We start from the raw sequence: 18198 nt of genomic DNA, 5'->3' as shown, positions 1-18198 counted from the left end.
TGTTTGTCATATCAGTTATTAGCTATAAGAACACCAGTGTTTATTCCAAAGAAACTCTCATTGGCTTTACTTCTATCAGGCTCTTACGGAAGTTCTCAAAATATATTGGATGTCTTGAATGCAGTTAATGAGGTTTGAACAAAATTCTAATTACGGGTAAAATCAAATAAACTTCTTGGCATTATTTCATTAGCAATCAGATAGCATTTACTTGGAAATGTCAAGGCGTACAAACAGTAGGACTGGCTGTCCATCACTCAGTTGAAGACGTATTACTATCATGAAGACTATTCTGAACAGCAAAAGAAACGCAAGTTTCGAAAAAATGAAATCTCATGAAGGTAAGCGTTCATGTTTATGGAACGTTCATGGTAAAGTGACGTAATGATCCAAGATGAGATGATGTCATGCAATTTGACGTCCATACGAAACATTTGCACAAACACACCAACAGTGCAGCAAAACCATAATTTTAGCACGTGCTTCGACGGTTATGGATGAAAAGCATGCATTTCACTCTGAGGTATCCTTTATAAAGGTTTGTGTCAAAAAACAGTTCAGTATTGACGCTAGGAGGTGCACACGCCACACAAACGATGCCTTGACTAACGCCTGAGCAGAGGGGAATGGCCATTGGAAAGTTACACGGAGGTAGCACTGCAGCCGCTGTAGCTAGACAATTGGGCTGTCATCTTACCACCATTACACGACTTGCTCAACGTCATCAGCAATGCGGGTTGCTGCTGATCGTCCCCGTACCGGACGGCAACGAGTGACAACTCATGCGCAAGATCGGTTCATCCGGGTCACTCATCTAAGGAACCGAACTCAAGCAGCAACAGTAACAGCAGCCTTTGTTCTTGGGTCAAGGGGAGCAGTGCCAAGCGATACGATTAGGCGTCGTCTTCGGGCTTCTGGAATCCACTGCCGAAGGCCATATGTGGGGCCAATTTTGTCACGTCAACAACGCCAGCGACGTTTGCAGCCCTCACACAGCAAGGGTGTCGATGGATTATCTGGCTCAGAACAACATTAACGTCTCTTTCCCCGGATACGGCTCCCATTGAACATTCTAGGCGAATTGGACGGAGGATTGCTGTAGGTAGACAGCCACTCACACTTGCACAGTTGGAATAGAGATTGGTGTTTGAGCGGAACCAAATGCCTCATACATTCTTTGACGGCCTGTGTGCAAGCTCACGTTGGGTATACGCGCTACTCAAGAGACTGTCACTTTTCGTGTTCAGGGGTATCTCCATTTGACGGACTGTGATCAATTTGAACTTATTGCAATTCAATGTCAACAGCAACTTTTAGCTGTTACATTGACAGTGTTTTCTATAGAATAAATGATTAGACATAATTTGGGTTGTCTTCTATTAAAAAACTTGACAAAAAGCCAGTCTTGCGTTTCTTTTGCTGTTCAGTATATTATAATACCGTTTATGATTTTTCTTTGTGCATAGATATACCAATACATTATTTTTAACTTCACCCTGTGAAAAGGATACAGCAAACATACGATGAACAGGATGAAGGATGTAAGTAGATAATATCAAATTGATTACAAGTCGTACCTACCTTCGTGCAGTTTTTTCATAAAACTTATAAATATCCAAATGAGTGAGTGCGTGAGTTGTTTTCACGACTTTTTAAGCAACATTCCAGCAATATCACGACGGGGGACACCATAAATGGGCTTGACGCATAGTACCCTTATGGGGAATCGAATCCACGTCTTCGGCGTGCAGAGCGAACACTTAAACCACAAGGCCACGCCACCGCTTAAAGCATTGATACCCTTTTGAAGGTGGATAGAAAAACTGCTTTTGATCCTTTAACTTAGCAGCCAAACCTCTTTCCTCAACGTTCTATGTACACATAATGGAGACTAGAAAGTCCTAATTCTTAGTTGAAACAGTAATTAAAACAATATGTGAAAGTATCTTTGTGTCATGTTGTACAGAAACATCGAAAAATCTCTATGTTGTCAGTGTATAAATGTTAATCACCTCTCAGAGATTCAGTAAACTAAGAATAGAATGTCGCAATAATATATCATAGCAAGCTTCTATGATTATCTTAAAAGGCACTGAATAGTCGTGCTGCAGACAACCCAATCTGCAAACGGTAAGATACCGGATGACGAATTCTGAAGACACTGGGCCCAGATTTTCGAAGCTCTCTTAGCGCCAACATAGTCGTAAGTGCCATACAATAACATTAACTTATGACTACCTTAGCGCAAAGAGAGTTTCGAAATTCTAGGCCATGAATTCTAAGCTGACGCAATTGCGTTTCAAGAAGCGTCTCGTTTATTTGTTTGGAGATCATAGTTCAGATTCTTGAAGGTCATCAGTGGTTCCATGTAAACAATACCGCCTCTTTTGGCACCAACTACAACAGTCATCCATCATGACCGCTCTTTTATGTAGCAAGACGATACACGGCTACAAGCTGAGACGGGCTGATGGCATTTTATTAATCTTCCTTAGCAGCAAATTAAGTCCGGGTTAATTAAATAGTGACCAAGCAGGCGACACTACCATAGACACTTCCCTACCTCTCGTAAAACAGACGTGTTGAGTGTGTACATTCTGAACAGCATGGCGCTTTGACAATACAGGCGTCATGTCCTTTAAGACGTAATTGATAATACGACTCTCTTAAAGCATTGTTTACATAGTGAAAGATATGCGGTCTTTTGCTGAATTTAATATTCTAAGCAAGACAACACTTGTCACGACAAGACCATTGCGAATCACATGTACAATACGACATAAATCTGTCTGTCTGCACAATACAATAAACTGGCTGTACAGAAAACTAATTTAGTACTAAATGATTTGAGGAATGACCATTTGTTGACATGTTTATTTTGGTCTTCATTCCCAGTGGTATTTATGTGGTCTGCCGTCATAAATCACACTTGTTAGAATAACCTTGGTTATGAGTTCCTCACGATCAATACCTGTTCTCATACTTCATGCTCGTGAATATTATTGTAATATATGTCTCGGTCCAAATGTCTTTCGTAGTTTGGGGCGATGGTTTACATAGCCTAGTGGTTAAAACCTTCGCTCGTCACGCCGAAGACCCGGGTTCGATTCCCTACATGGGTGCAATGTGTGAAGCCCATTACTGCTGTCCCCCGTCGTGATATACCTGGATGAATGCTGAAAGCGCGTGAAAATATATTCACTCACCTACTCACTTTCGCAGTTGAATCTGCATAATTAATAGATACTGCTGGGGTTATGATGCCACTTTGGGACACTGGTACTTCGGCAGAAACATTGACCCAGTTGAAGTAAACACATAAAATGTCAATGCCAGAGAATAACCAGTTTCGATTATCGAACGAATGCTTTGCTAAAAGATCAAAGGCGCCGACAGTAATTTATCAGGTGATAAAGTACACTTTTCGCATGACGTCACACTGTATTGACACTGTCTGCCCCCTTGTTATCAAACGTACGCTTGGTAACCGCCGTCACTATGCATGTTCGATGTCATCGCCTCGTACACTCTCCTACGGATATCTACTCCATAGCACCCCGTTTCTTGGTTAACAGTTGCTTCACTCGGCTAACATGACTGGTTGATGTTTTTTCAACGGATATATTGTCTCAGTTCGACTCACAGGGACACGGCAACGTTCGCAATGTGTACAGTCCCACAATGCATCCGTGCAACGCCGCGTGACTAGTCAGCTCCATTTGGATGTACTGATCTAAACTTACGGTGGTAGTAGAAATGCGACGTCCATATTGCCCAATCTGGTTTACGTTGATCACAGACGTAACTAAAATGATATAGAAAAGATATTTAAATCCAACGTAAACCGTCTTCAAACTGTTTATGATTTGTTTTCACGGCAACGTGCGTCATAACGTATGGGGCAGACACATCACCGGAAGAGCTCGTCAGTTAGCCCTGAACGAGGATTGTTAATTTAGGTCACCGACACCGTCGCTTTTCTGTTTGTTTTCTGCAAAGATTAATTCCTGTGTGTATAAAATCTGGCATCTTAAAAAAAGAAATACAGTTCGCTCTACCCTCATGTATACACTTTTGCCCTGATCTATTATAGTTAAAGTACGAGGACGCTTTAACGTTATGATAGTTCAGAGCTAAGGTGTACTTTATTTAACTATACATGGGGCAGAGCGAACTGTATTTCTTAATCCAATGGTGCTCAAAAAGAGAAGCAAAATTGCAATAAAAGTTTCATAAATGAATCACTGAAGATATGTTTTTAATTTATTCGCTTTTGTTTCGTGATGATGCCATGTGTTAGTAAAAAGGTAGTGTATAGTACGTCACTGTTAACACCCTCACTAACGCATGCAAACAGTCCAATGTCCACCCGAAAAAAAACAATATCAGACGGGATACGTCAAATAAGGACTACATCGGACATAATGTTTGTCAAGTTTGCAAATGATCTCGTCCAGAGGTCACGATAGGACAGGACACGCTAACCTTTTTTGCCAGCACTTTACTTCAGCACTATGTGATTCCTAAACACATTCTCATTATATGATCGAATGTCGTTAATCGACTTTTATATTAACAAATATATCTTGTGGCCATAGAAAGGGTTTGCGTTATTATACAGCCCATCTGGTCGATGGGTATCGTTCTATGGCTGCCTTAAACATTACCTCGAATTTCAAGGTGTGAGTTAGACAAGCTGTGTTGTGCACAGAAATAAGTAAGCACCAGAAAACAAAACTGCAAAGAAAGCGTGATACATATGGGTATACTTCCACTTCATGTGACAATATTCAATCCCCGAGGCATCAGAAGTTGTAGCCTGAAACACTGCGAACCCCATTTTCTGTTATGACAGCCACGCGTTGGTGTAATGTATCCAACATTGCGCTGAAGGTACACGAGACCACTTTGTCTGCCTAATGCAGTTGAACACAGGAAACAATGAACTCTAAAAGCATGGCTTTCAACTTGATCTTTGACATATATAATTTGTTGTTAAGTGTATTGGCATAAGCATTGTATGCCATTCACTCGTGACGAACGAATTGTTACATATGTTTACACTTGCAGAATTGAAGTATAATGTGTAATGCCATTTAACTACATATGCATTAAAGAATTTTTCCATGCATAGGTTGTGTTACTTAAATTGAAGTCAGTGTACTTCAGTGTTCATTAGTCAGTTGCAGTCTATTTTCAGCTGCGATGTATAATAAACGCTTACACGAAATAAGGTAAGTAAATACCATACTCATATTGATGCCTCTGTTGGTTGTTTATACTGTAGGTAGTGTTTCCCCAAGGCACTTTTAGCAGGGCGCAGCACTCTGCCCTTTTATTTGATAACGTCCTTCTTTTTAATACATAAATTGATTTTAACACTTGCTGGTTTTTAGTTTCTAGTTCATGTTCAAGGTAGGTGAAATAACTGTGCTCTTTGAGTCGTCAAGAATCATATGCATGAATAACTTATAATATTGTCATTTGGAATAAGGGTGCACCTTTTAAATTCTGGAACCTTTTTGGATCCTGGGGGAAACACTAGTAGGTGTACGAAAACAAGCTATCACCGAAGTCACCGAAAATGACCACCCGATTTATTAAGATGTAACCAGCATAGGTCGCTTGGAACATACTCAAATGCAAAAGGAGATATACAGAATGACGAGAGCCTTTACAAGCGTAATCAGCGTGAGGTTTAACCACAAACTCCACCATCGGACTTCGATTTTTATTAAAGAGTTTTATTCTTACACACATGAAGCTTTAAAGAGTGATGAGCGTTTCTTCACGAATATCTTCTACATCACATAGAAAATCACATAAAACCACATAGGTTGTGTGGCATACGAATACGGTTGTACGCAGCAATATTGGATAATTTCAATATTCGTTTAACGCATGGACAAAATAAAATATATTAGAGATTATCTTTGTGTCTACATATGTATTTGGCATCAATTTCATCAAGACGTTGAAATCAGAATGAAGTATTATTTACATGTCACACATGCTCAGGTTATGCAATGCGGATTAACGAAACATTCTAAGTGTTCATACAGCCGAGCTGGCAAAGAAATATGACCATAAAAAACATGTAAAAAGCGAATCTATGACTAATACCTAAATAGCTGTATGATATTACTGTAAATTCCACATTTCATTCCAACGAAAACGAAATGAATGTTTTATGCCTTTGATGTTGTAGCATCCAAAGCCGTGTGTTCATAATGTATTCACAGGTGGCGTTTCATGGAAATGTCTTTGAACAAATATTTTTAGCCTCATTTCTGACTGGTAAAGGCAGGTTGCTGCGACACGTTGCTTCAAACGTCCCTCGACGTCATCATCGACGACAGTGGACTTTGAAACAGTGGGTTTTGTCAGCCACCGGACTGTCAGCGTAAGAGGATAGACATTAGATCCTCTTTCTCTAACCACGATGTTTCTGACGGTCATCTTCCACCAAAGTACCCCTTGAGATTCCGTTTACAGTCATGAAAAGAATTGATTTATTCATTGATGGGCGATGACAGCTTTGTCGATAACGTTGTATTTTACATGAGGATTTTACTATGTGTGCTTTGGGATTTCGATGTATGGACACATGCCTTTGTTATCAGAGCTAAGTTACACACGGTGGGGCATTTGTTCTTTGAATACACGTTGAACCATAGCCCAAATAGATATTGTATGTATAATTAAGCTTATCTCTTGCTGATCGCCGATCTCGTTCGAATTGGTTCATTGAGTATCAAGAGAAACGGTGCGGTCTATATGAAATACATCTGGTGGGGCAGAACAAATCTAGTAATGGAAATCAATTTCAGTCAGTTCCACGGCTTTAGTTGCATAAAAAATGTCTAACTACCAAATTCATATCAAGTCGAAACTCATTGTTTCAATTCGTTGAGAACCTTCTACCAAATTGTTTCGTTTCATTTTACATGAATATTGCCACGTTATATTATCATGGGATTCATGGCATTACTAACGGATTACTGGTGTTCTTGTTTTGTCGGCAGTCGTGATGAAGTTTTTTAAACATTTTTTAGATAACATTGCTAATTTAATTTCAACAGGCCGTGAGACGCGATATGTTTTATGTATCTCGTTTCTTTATTCGACATTCTACCTACATTGTCTTTCGAGAACTGAACGTGTGTTGAAGACAAACAAAAGTTAATCATATCAAAATTGACATGGGGACATGGGGATGGAGACGACTTGGCATCACCCAGCATTATTTGAGACGTATCTTTATCACATTTCAGCACCTTTTACTTTGTATAAGCGTATTTGTTTGGTAGCTTGACCTATTTGAACAGCTCACACTTGAAGTCCAATGAAGGAAGTAGAGCTGTCCCCTTTCTCCACAAAGCCGGGGGAAAGGATATGGATGATTGGCTTTACACATTCTATCCATTCGGGAATACAATGAACCTTTCAACCTCTGGGTTATTGCATAAAATATTTTATTGTTGCAAATGACAAGGAACTCTGTCATCCGCTACTTGACTTGCCTCGTGACAAGATGTTTTCGTATCCATGTGTATTGTTTAGGATTCAGATGCCTTCCATCACTGTCATAACTACAGTGTATTTACACCAGAACATTCTAGTGTAAATATATCACTTGTCAACAGATAATGTTCTATATTCTGCAGAAGAAAACTATGTTTTATCATTTGTAATATGTAAAACATTAAAACAATTACAATTTATCTAATTTTCTAGTTTGAGTCATTGCAATACTGTATGTTTGGAGCAATATGACGTCATGATAATACTGAGGCCGCCTTATGATGTTTCTGGACAGCATGACACAAAGATTAATGCACATATAAGATTAGGACAAACTTTATGGATGAACAATTTCTTTATTCAGGTGCTGCGAATTTTCGATACAGATTCTTGTATCGTTGTCAAGCAGGTACAACAATACAAGAATCTGTATCTTAACGTCGCATCACCTAAATAAAGAAGTTATTCATCTATAAACTGTGTCCTTATCTGACCCTCCAACTTGTAAAGCTGCCACTCAAAGAAGTAATTCACATATTGTGTCTACTATGAATTAGGACATTCTAGTCTCAGTTATGTGTATGTAGAACATTGAGGGAAGAGTTATGCAGCTTGGGTAAAGGATCATAAGTGGACAACTCCAAGGTACGCGTACACAACAAATTGTAGTGCGATTCAAAGATTCAGTGGAAAATATAATTTTGTGATGTTCGATCAAATGATCCACCATGGATATGTAGTTGCGTAATTGTATTAAACAATTACATATAATACAATAATGCTTCAGACAAAAAAAACAACAACTTTCAAACAATTACTCGGAACATAATCTCAAGAATGGGTTCATTCACATTGACAAAGTCTTTTAAGTCGTCGTTAGAACACTGAAACAGACCATAAACAGGGCATTAGAATGATACTTTGACGTTGATTATCGCCTAATTTGTACGAATTGACATTTTTACTGGATGTGTGATTTGATTAGTTGCACGCCTACTATAGCATCTGATTCTGCCGTGGAGGCCACGTTCAAGTAACAGATAGGTTTACGTTGCTAAATTGGAGGCCAACGAGTCATGAGATGTTTGCCATTGAGCTCTGACGTTTGAGTTAGGGAAATTCGTGTCTTAATACATCCGTCCTGTTCCATTATCTAATTAATTTGAACGTTGATAGGATGTGGACGACTGGCTGGGGACGGGTCTGTAGCAGATTTTGACAGACACACATTTTGAACCATGGCGTCTTCCTGGATGTTGTTTGGTGTATTTTCTTTTGATATATCGCTCTGTATTTCTGTCTCTGAAGGACACAGCTGATGAATATAGGCAATGAATAATACTTCTTGTACGCTTGTAGCATAATCAATTTTCCCATCACAGACGGAGCCAGGTGATATATAGCGTATCAAGTATTTATTTTATTCAGTTACCAATATTATTTCAAAACGATTGTCATGCTGAGCGGATATGATTAATCTTCCTACAAAAGAGTATTGAGGAAGGAAAGCCATTCCCTCAGTCTATTTATTGATATTCAGAGTCACGATGTAAGACAGATGTATTTATTCATATGTAATGAGTTTTTTCCAGAACTTAATGCAATCTTCTGATTTGGAGGTTTGTGTGAATGTTGGTTCTTCCCTCCAATGTCAAAGTTCACACCATTCAATCAGAGTTCAGACGCAACGTCTATTGCAGACATATTTAAAATTAAATTGCTTGACACTACGCAACTCGTTTAGTTTTACCATGACATTATGACTAAGAGTATTACGAATTTCATCTACAACGATAGTTACACATATAGTGAATAAGAATAAGTGATAATTGTGGTCAAATGAAAATTTCGAAATATACTCATGGAAACGAATAAGGGAACACATGAAAGTACAAGTGTTCCTATACTCTTTTCGAGGCTTCTGCGAATGCTTTGTATTGCACTGAATGAAATTATGGAAATTGATAAAGGAACACTTGTACCTTCATGTGCTCCCTTTTGCATTTCCATGAGTATAGTAGAACACTATGAAAAACGTATGTGAAATCTCTTGAAATCAGAATGCCTGATCACCTTTAAAACGTTTGACACGGTCAAATACACCCAGGTTGAAATGAGTCAATATTGCGTTTGTTTATGAGTGAGTGTGTGAGCTTAGTTTTACGCCGCACTCAGCAATATTCCAGCTATATGGCGGCGGCCTGTGCATTTGTTCATTAATTTCAAATGTATGAGCAAGTGTAGGATATTTTTATCATTTTTTGTAATGTTTTTATTTCCATCCGCTATGAAAACCAGAATGGACCAAGACGTCTTCGTGCTGCTTAAGGCTTTCACTCCGAGACGACTTTCACATTTATGGCATGGACTACTGTGGATCCCTTGAGGACCTCTTGCCATTATAGCTGATATTGTCTTTTTAGATAAAACGAATGAAGCTATTGCCGGAATTAGATTTCCAGTCCCATTTGACTACAGGATTCAGGAAATGTATGATAAGCTCGCTTTTTGAATATCTCGCATGTATCCAAAACATACAGCTGCCCGACTCCCCATTGCTTCTCAGTGCCCTTGGTTAGGTTCCTCCTGACGTCGTGGCATAGATCAGGAATGTGCTCTGCTGGAGTACACCCCTTATTTCAATCAAGCAAAAGCAGAACGTTGAACTTTTGGCCAACAGGGACAATGCCGTGTAACAGATTAACTTCAATACTCAACGTCTTAATAACATTTGGTCATTAGAAGCTGAATCTGTCGAATATGTGTTGAAATAATTTCACAAATAGCTACATAATTCTATAATAAAGCAGGAGGTTCAATATGATATCAATTTTGTATCCCGAGTGAAATGATTTTCGGTTAGCTCGAGATTTGCCGAGTGTTTATCGTAACGCTAACGTGCAGCAATACAATCTGATTCAGTGTGCATTAAAGAGCATGCACGCGAACCCAAAACCTTCAGTGACCATGGATATGCAGATATTAGGCAAGGGGCGATATGCATGACAGCAATACAGAACAATGATGTCAAACAGCAGATCAAAGAAGAATTCAGTTTCCGACTTTTGTATCATGTATTTTGTACTTGTTATGTGTATCATGTTAGTTAATCCTTGTTATTTGTATCAAGTTAATTATACCGTGCAACCTCAAAATTCCTGAATACGTTCATTCAGCGAAACAGACAATCAGCTTCTTCTGCATATTTGGAAAAGAGCAACAACATATTTGTTTCCTGCTGAAGTACTTCATAATGTGGTAATAGAATTAAAAATAGTTTCGTTTGCTTTGGTGTGAAACCCATTTCTGGTGTCCCCCGCCGTGATATTGCTGGAATATTGCTAAAAGCGGTGTAAAACTAAACTCACTCACTCACTCGTTTGCTTTGTTTCCAGCAAAATCACCAAAATGTGTTGTTGTTCGTTGAAGGTGAGGGTTCACCATCATCCATTTAAATCGCTAGACTAACTAAAAGTCATACGTGCACAATATAATATATGCTGATGTCTTGCGTACTAAAGCTGTTTAGTATTAGCGTAAGTACTGAGTTGGTTTATTCTGTGTACATCGTGACAGGGGCGTGTTCTGGCGCCACAGACGATGCTGTCATGTCAGATGAGGTCTTCAATATATGCATGGACAGGAAGTCAAAATGCCACAGGATCATAGACACCTGCTCAGTATTTATTCTTGACAGGCAATTGCCAGCGTTCTTTTTCCGAGATTATAGAAATTCTCCGTTATCGGTTACGTCATGTCTTGAATACATGCCAATTAAGCACAGACACAAGTACGAAGGACTGTGACCAGTTACTCACTCAGTGTGAAATCCCTATGTGGTCTAAGCAGTACGTTAAGATATTTTTAACTATATTGTTTTGCCGACACTAAAAGCTTTTTTATGACCATTATGAGAATAAAGAATAAATGAGGGAGTGAGTATGGTTTTATACGCCGCTTTTAGCAATATTCCAGCAACATCACGAACGCTTTAACCACTAGACTACCCCACCGCCCCCTAAGGAATACATGAATGTGATAAATCCCTTGTCAATCTCAAAAGACGTCACTGCTCAGTTGTGCGATTCCGAACTTATCATGAACATGCTTTTATGAACAAATGACAAACGGTGGTGTTTATTGTTCAGTATATTTTCAGAAAACGCGAGCGTACTACCCTGTGCAACTTTGCAACGTTGTCACAAACACGTGCATAGGCAAGTAAATTGTTCGCCTCAAGACAAAGCGATAATCTATATAATGTACATATTCTAATATCACATATTATGTTTTCACTGATTTTGTCACTCATTTGGAATGTCCTGTCAAAGGTGGATGAGTGGGTGAGATCGCAGATTTTGTCTACTGATGATTAGGTGACTCATTCTGTGAGTGATGGTTGGAATCCCAGATGGGACTAAACCTACCAAAAGGACTAGAATGTGTACTTATACGAGAAAGTGCAATCCCTAAATAACATATCTGACAAAATATATATAATATGCATAATGCCGATCCGACTGTTTGGATTTTCACTCTGTAACGAGTATGTATGTACTGTGTTAAACTCTGCTAACCTAGAGTGGTATTAATAACCGAACTAATGTGTTTCCTACAATGTGATTGCTAACTATCAGACAGCGAATATGACGTGCGACACGAACGTTTGCTGTAATGGATCAGCTCCTATTAGGATTATTAACATTTTCTAATCAAGAACGCCTTCACAAACAGCAAGTCTACGCGAAAAAAGACCTTTTTGCATTTTTTACACATACAAATAATTTATCTAGCAGTGTCTTACCCCATACATTACAGATGTCACAAACAAGTAATATGCTTTTTGCATTATTTCGATTCATACTTTGCACATTTACAGGTAGTTGTATTTCTATAATAAACATACCATGGCCTATCATATCACTGCTGGCAAATGATACACGAATGACGTCATTCGACTTTATTAGACCCTTTCACGTGGTGGAAGTACAGGTGTGTGGTTTTTGGGCCCTGTGACTACTCACACATTTGTCAGCTGACACGTCTGATTCTTTAAAGATTTTCTTTAAGTAGTGTATCTTTGCCTTCGTTTGATTTGTTTACGTTGAAATGCTATCAATGTCTCGTTCAAATAAAATCACGAAGGGAGAGAAAATATACAAAATTTATGAGTTAAAGGCCAAACTAAAGGTATCTTTGTTTCTGCATGTATTGAATGAGTCAAATACCTCACGTACAGACTCATACAGACTGATGTGGATTCTGCTGACTGGTAGATCCTCATATGACTGACTGAGTTTAGTTTTACGCCGCTTTTAGCAATATTCCAGCAACATCACCCGTTTTGTTCTGGGGAGGTAGGGGGGTCATTAAATTTGTACACATGTACGGAGGGGTGGGGGGTTATCAATTTTGTACATAAAGATATTAAATAATTGTGCTGCATTATAATGGTATAGGAAGGTGGTTCATTGATTTTGTACATAACATGCAGGTGTGTGTGTGTGTGTGAGAGAGAGACTTACTTTGTACATAAATTTGGGCCCCAATGTTGTCATTTACAAGGGACATAAGCCATGGTGTGTTTATTGTGGACATAGAACTCTCGGTAAATGTGCAAAATATGAATCGATATAATGCCAAAGGCATATTACAAAAATATGCAACACTTAGTTACTTATTATACATGCACTGTGTTTGCTATGAGACTGCATGACAAACACTTTTTATGCAGAAAAAGTGCAAGACAAAAAGGTTAATTTTCGTGTAAACTTGTCCTGTAATAAAGACCATTGTTAAAAGTCATCTGAGTTGTCGTCTTGACAGACAAAACATGGATACTGAAACGATCACGTTTTGATGACATAGAACAGTCAAGTTAAGAGGTATCCTTAAATGTTTCCTCCTTATGGAACACAAGTGGTCTATGTTTGGAGTACCTTTGGTAAAGAGAACATTATTCCATTATTATTTAGCATTGCAATGATTTAAGGCCAGTCGTTTTGGTATTATCATTGGGAACTATCGAGACATAATTCGCCAATGTGTCCCCGACGGATGTTGGTACCACGACCATGCGCCAGCTCGCGATCGTTATCTGATAAATCTTCCAATACAGCGAAGATAACCACCAAAAATAAGTACATGTGATAGTGTCTCATAATTTTCACAAGTTCACCAACATATTACATGACTTTCCCAGGGAGTAAGTGAGTCAGGTTGGTGTCCATTGAGCTTGCAAAAGGAAGTTTTTCAGCCCAAATACAATATTCTTCAATAAATGTGACCTAGTGCTGTGAAATGTTGCAAAAACCTCTGTTCTACGTTATTAGGTTCGTAAGCAAATTAAACGGACTCGTGGGTTTCACCAAACTGCATCACTTCTAGCTGTCCTCCCACATCAAGCTGACACGCCAAGATAATACTGGAATAACGCCCACAGCGGCTTTGAAAAAATCTCACCAAGGCACTCATTCTTTTGTGAAAGGGATTGATACCAATTCTACAACTGGCAGCATTTAAATATATACCTTATTCAACGTCTTAAGGCAGATATCTAAAACGAAGAACTCAGCTGGCATGATGGAGTACTGTAATTGATATTTCGCATTCTCGCGAGCTGGACACTTGGTAAACAGTGCAGGCTGCCGAAAGTGCGAGAACGCGACATTTGAAGCCAAACAATCTTTCCAAGATGTCGAGGCTGCCTCAGTGCGAAGTATATATTGGCTATGTCACGACAGAGGTGAAGACACGGGACTAATCACGCTAATCGCCATTTATCACTTGGCGAGATGAGACCGACAAGGAGAGTTCATATCGGTCTGACTAAACTGAGTCAATAATTATTTAGCCTCCGAAAACACTGCATTTATCAGAAGAACTCAATGTTGTTACACAGTAGGGCATCGTGGATTGATGAAATCTCTAGATTTGATGAAGTGAATGGAAAATTGTTGCTACATGACTAAAACTACTAATGATTCTGACTAATTCATACTAATGAATATGAAATATATTTTCCTCTGAGATTATTAACGACTAATATATCAGGTTAAGTTCAGCACCAGTTTGACATTTACAGTTGCAATTTGAGTCCAGTTTGATGGCATAATACGAGTCAAGATTGTATAGGTTGTAACAGGTTACTAGAATGTCTAATGCTAAATGTGTATACCGTCCCTAGCATCATTATTGGGAAATCTGATGTTCAGTATCCGTGTCATTCCTCTACATTGTATCCATTACAAGTAATTACTTGCCAAAGTCGTTTGATAGCGATGTAATATTTGAAAGCAGCAATGTGGGCGATAACAGTCACTTACATCGACAAAGCAAGAAAAACTTTGTGTTGTTGTTTTTAGTTTTTATTATTTATCTATTTGTAAATGTTCAGTTGTAGGTTTGAATTAGAAATTCCAAATTCATCGTAGTATACTTTTTAGAGTATGGTGATTTCTGACAAACTTCAACCACAAAAAGATCAAGCGAGAATATATCTTCAGCATTGACCATGACATATGATTGTGTTGACGATACCACTTCTCAAACGGAGAGATGACGTTTTAAAAGACCTTTTTCTGCATTAGGCTTACTGTTGTCATCACGCAAATGTTCATAAGAGGATTGAAATGAGTCCCGCGTGAGGATACTTTCTTTTGACCAGTAATGTTCATTTACGATGCTTTGATTGATTGGTTTGGTTTGTTTAACGCCTCACTCAGCAATTTTCCAGCTCTATGGTGGCGGTCTGTAAATAATCGAGTCTGGACCAGACAGTCCAGTGATCAACAACATGAGCATCGATCGACGCAGTTGGGATACGATGACTTGTCAACCAAGTCACCGAACCTGACCACCCAATCTCGTTAGTCGCCTCTTAAACCTTGGCACGGGGTTGTGACCGGAGGGATCGAAGAAAAATTCTGATAAAAACGTCTCCTTCCGGCGAATGAGGCGTTGTTCCCACGGAATTCTAGTTGGCGATTGCCAACGCTATCACAGAGTGCTCTCGGCGTGCTAGGAGTTCTCACTGTACGTCCACGGCGGGTACACTGTGACGATGGCGTGCCCAACACTTATTGCGTGCGCAAAGTGCATACAAACACCATCATCAGTTACTATTTTGCTTGTCTCACGTCCACGTAAAAAGAACATCATGGCCGGCATGAGTAGTACTAAATAAAAGATGAGAATGCATTTATACAATTTAATGAGGTTGCGTCATACATATCAGGCCATGTGACGTGATAAGCTCAACTTGTTTTTCCGAGGAGGTGGAATTATTCTTTCCCAAGATTCCCATGGGGACGATGAATAGTTTCATACTGACTTGTCTTCTTACACCCTTGACATGACTCTTTAAAGAAAACGTAAATATGATATAAAACTGTAAGCTGAAATTTACTTTAAAAGCGGCTTGTATGTAATCAAGTTCAGATAACTGTGTTGCCGTTTCCTGTTGTTGTACTTAGGGGGGATCTCAGAGTCATCCAAAACGATTTGCTTATAGTTTATTGAAACGAAATTATGATATTTACATGATATGTTATGATGTTTAGAACTAATAACGCAGAGCTTAAAATACGGTAAAGGGCTGACAGCAAGGCTGATATTAGGGCTTTCAATCAAACATCTTAGTTCTGTAATATGTTATAGGATAATTTCAATACGTCAACGACAAAAAATAATCATGGTCGTACATCGGCCGAAACAAATTCTATAGATTCTAAATGAGAAAGTATACAAGATTTGAATACTGAAAATCAGTCATAAAATGGTATTCAGGAAAAGATAATCATGTTCCAGTTGTCCCCGCCATAATGATATAGCCTGTAAAAAAAGCAAAACAGGATATTAAAAATTCAATGTAAATGGCATGGCCTGGAATAGCAACGAGCTTTATGTTGGCAATCGACATGTCATATTTATCCATATTTATTTGAAAGTCAGAAACACAATTTCTCGAATTTCTTAACCAGGTCTATAATGGTTAAAAACGCTATTGAAATTTTAAGTTGTCAAAGTGTGTTGTTGAAAATGTGAACATATCAAATAATAATACATACGTTTCTAAAGTAAACAGATGGAGTGTAGATGCCATACGCTAAGGCTGGCAGGATGTTACTCGACATGAAGGGAAATTTACGATTGGGAAACTGAAATCCGTTTATACAGTCTGCAGGGTCTGGCTCTATAGGTGACTGTAAAATCAAATATTCGCCATAAGCATTGACCTTGAGACAATAGAACCATTCCATTAATGTCATATTGGACGAAACATCTCGGTAAGTCATGAAAGGTACACTTTTTGGCCGCATTTCGTTGGTCTGTAGGTGTAAACAAAATTGGTTAAGCAGTAATGAAATTAAAGATATAGGCAATGAATGCTAAGCTCCAGATCTTGATTGGTGGAAGAGAACATTTGACTATTATAACCTACGCCAGTACAGTTCGATAGTATGTTGAAAAAATAGCAAACGAAGTATAGTGTATATCATCCCATCTTGTTGGTCAGAAACGTAGATGACAGAAAATTGTATCCATGAAAACACATATTAACTGTGTGATATACATAAAACAATGACACACACCTATTCAACTGTCCATAAAAAGGAGTCTTTATCATTCCGTCAAGAATGCAAAGCTGCACAGAAGTACATGCAATCACATTTTATTTAATTTCCATATTGATTCATTGTATCTTTGCATTCTTTGCAACAATATAATTTAAGCCGCTGTAGTTTCTCAACCTATATGCGCAGGTTTACCAACGTCCATAAACCCGTAACATCGAAAGAAAGAGTTTCAGATGAATATGCTTCCAATCTAAACCAAACCAAATTAAGAGCTGGGTGTGTGTCAGTTTTTGCTATGAGATTGAGCAAGGTCTTTAAAGCCTCCAGTGTGACACTGACATGCCATAACAGGACATATTTGAAGAAAATCAACATGAAACAATATGAGAATTACATAAACAATTCTTGTTAAATCTTTGCTGTCTTGAAATGACAAAATCTTCCAATTGTCGAAAGTGACAAGAGTTGTTTAGAGGACATTTTTTTCCTGAGGGGATCTTATTAGATTTACATGTTTCCGACGGGTTGTCAGAAGAAGGTGTCCTGAGATTCAGAATACTAATACAGATCAAGGGGAATGAATATTCTCATGTACTCTTATTCCGGACGACATGAGTTAAAAAAAAACATGTCAGAGTTATGCAGTAAAACGCATATTTTGTTTTCTGCGATAATTTAATCATGTGAAATTGCACTTGAAACCAATACACAGGACACGGGCATTGAGCCATGTGTTGAAGACAAATGCAATCTAATCGGTATGGTGTAATTGGCAAATGTTCTATTATGTTATCCTAATTACATCTGCAAAACGGTTGTATTAAACATGTACACAATCCCCCGAACATCACAAGGACAATCCACTTGACATTTGCTTATTGATTGCCTAGTGGAGTGAGTGATGTGAAATGTGCATGCTGTTTTATGCCGCAATGAACTGATTATGCAGCAGTTGACACCTGCAGACAAGCATAGACAAGAGGGAAAGAGCACTGACTGTTTAAAAAGAAAACGGCAGCTGCCTCAAGAACACATACATACTGGATATTTATGATGGCATTAACTTAAAGTCATTTGGTGATCAAGTTTTCTGATC

Source organism: Haliotis rubra, unplaced genomic scaffold, assembly GCF_003918875.1.
Source record: "Haliotis rubra isolate DU_JTF1 unplaced genomic scaffold, ASM391887v1 Scf464, whole genome shotgun sequence".
Taxonomy (NCBI): domain Eukaryota; kingdom Metazoa; phylum Mollusca; class Gastropoda; order Lepetellida; family Haliotidae; genus Haliotis; species Haliotis rubra.
This window is presented reverse-complemented; position numbering follows the sequence as displayed.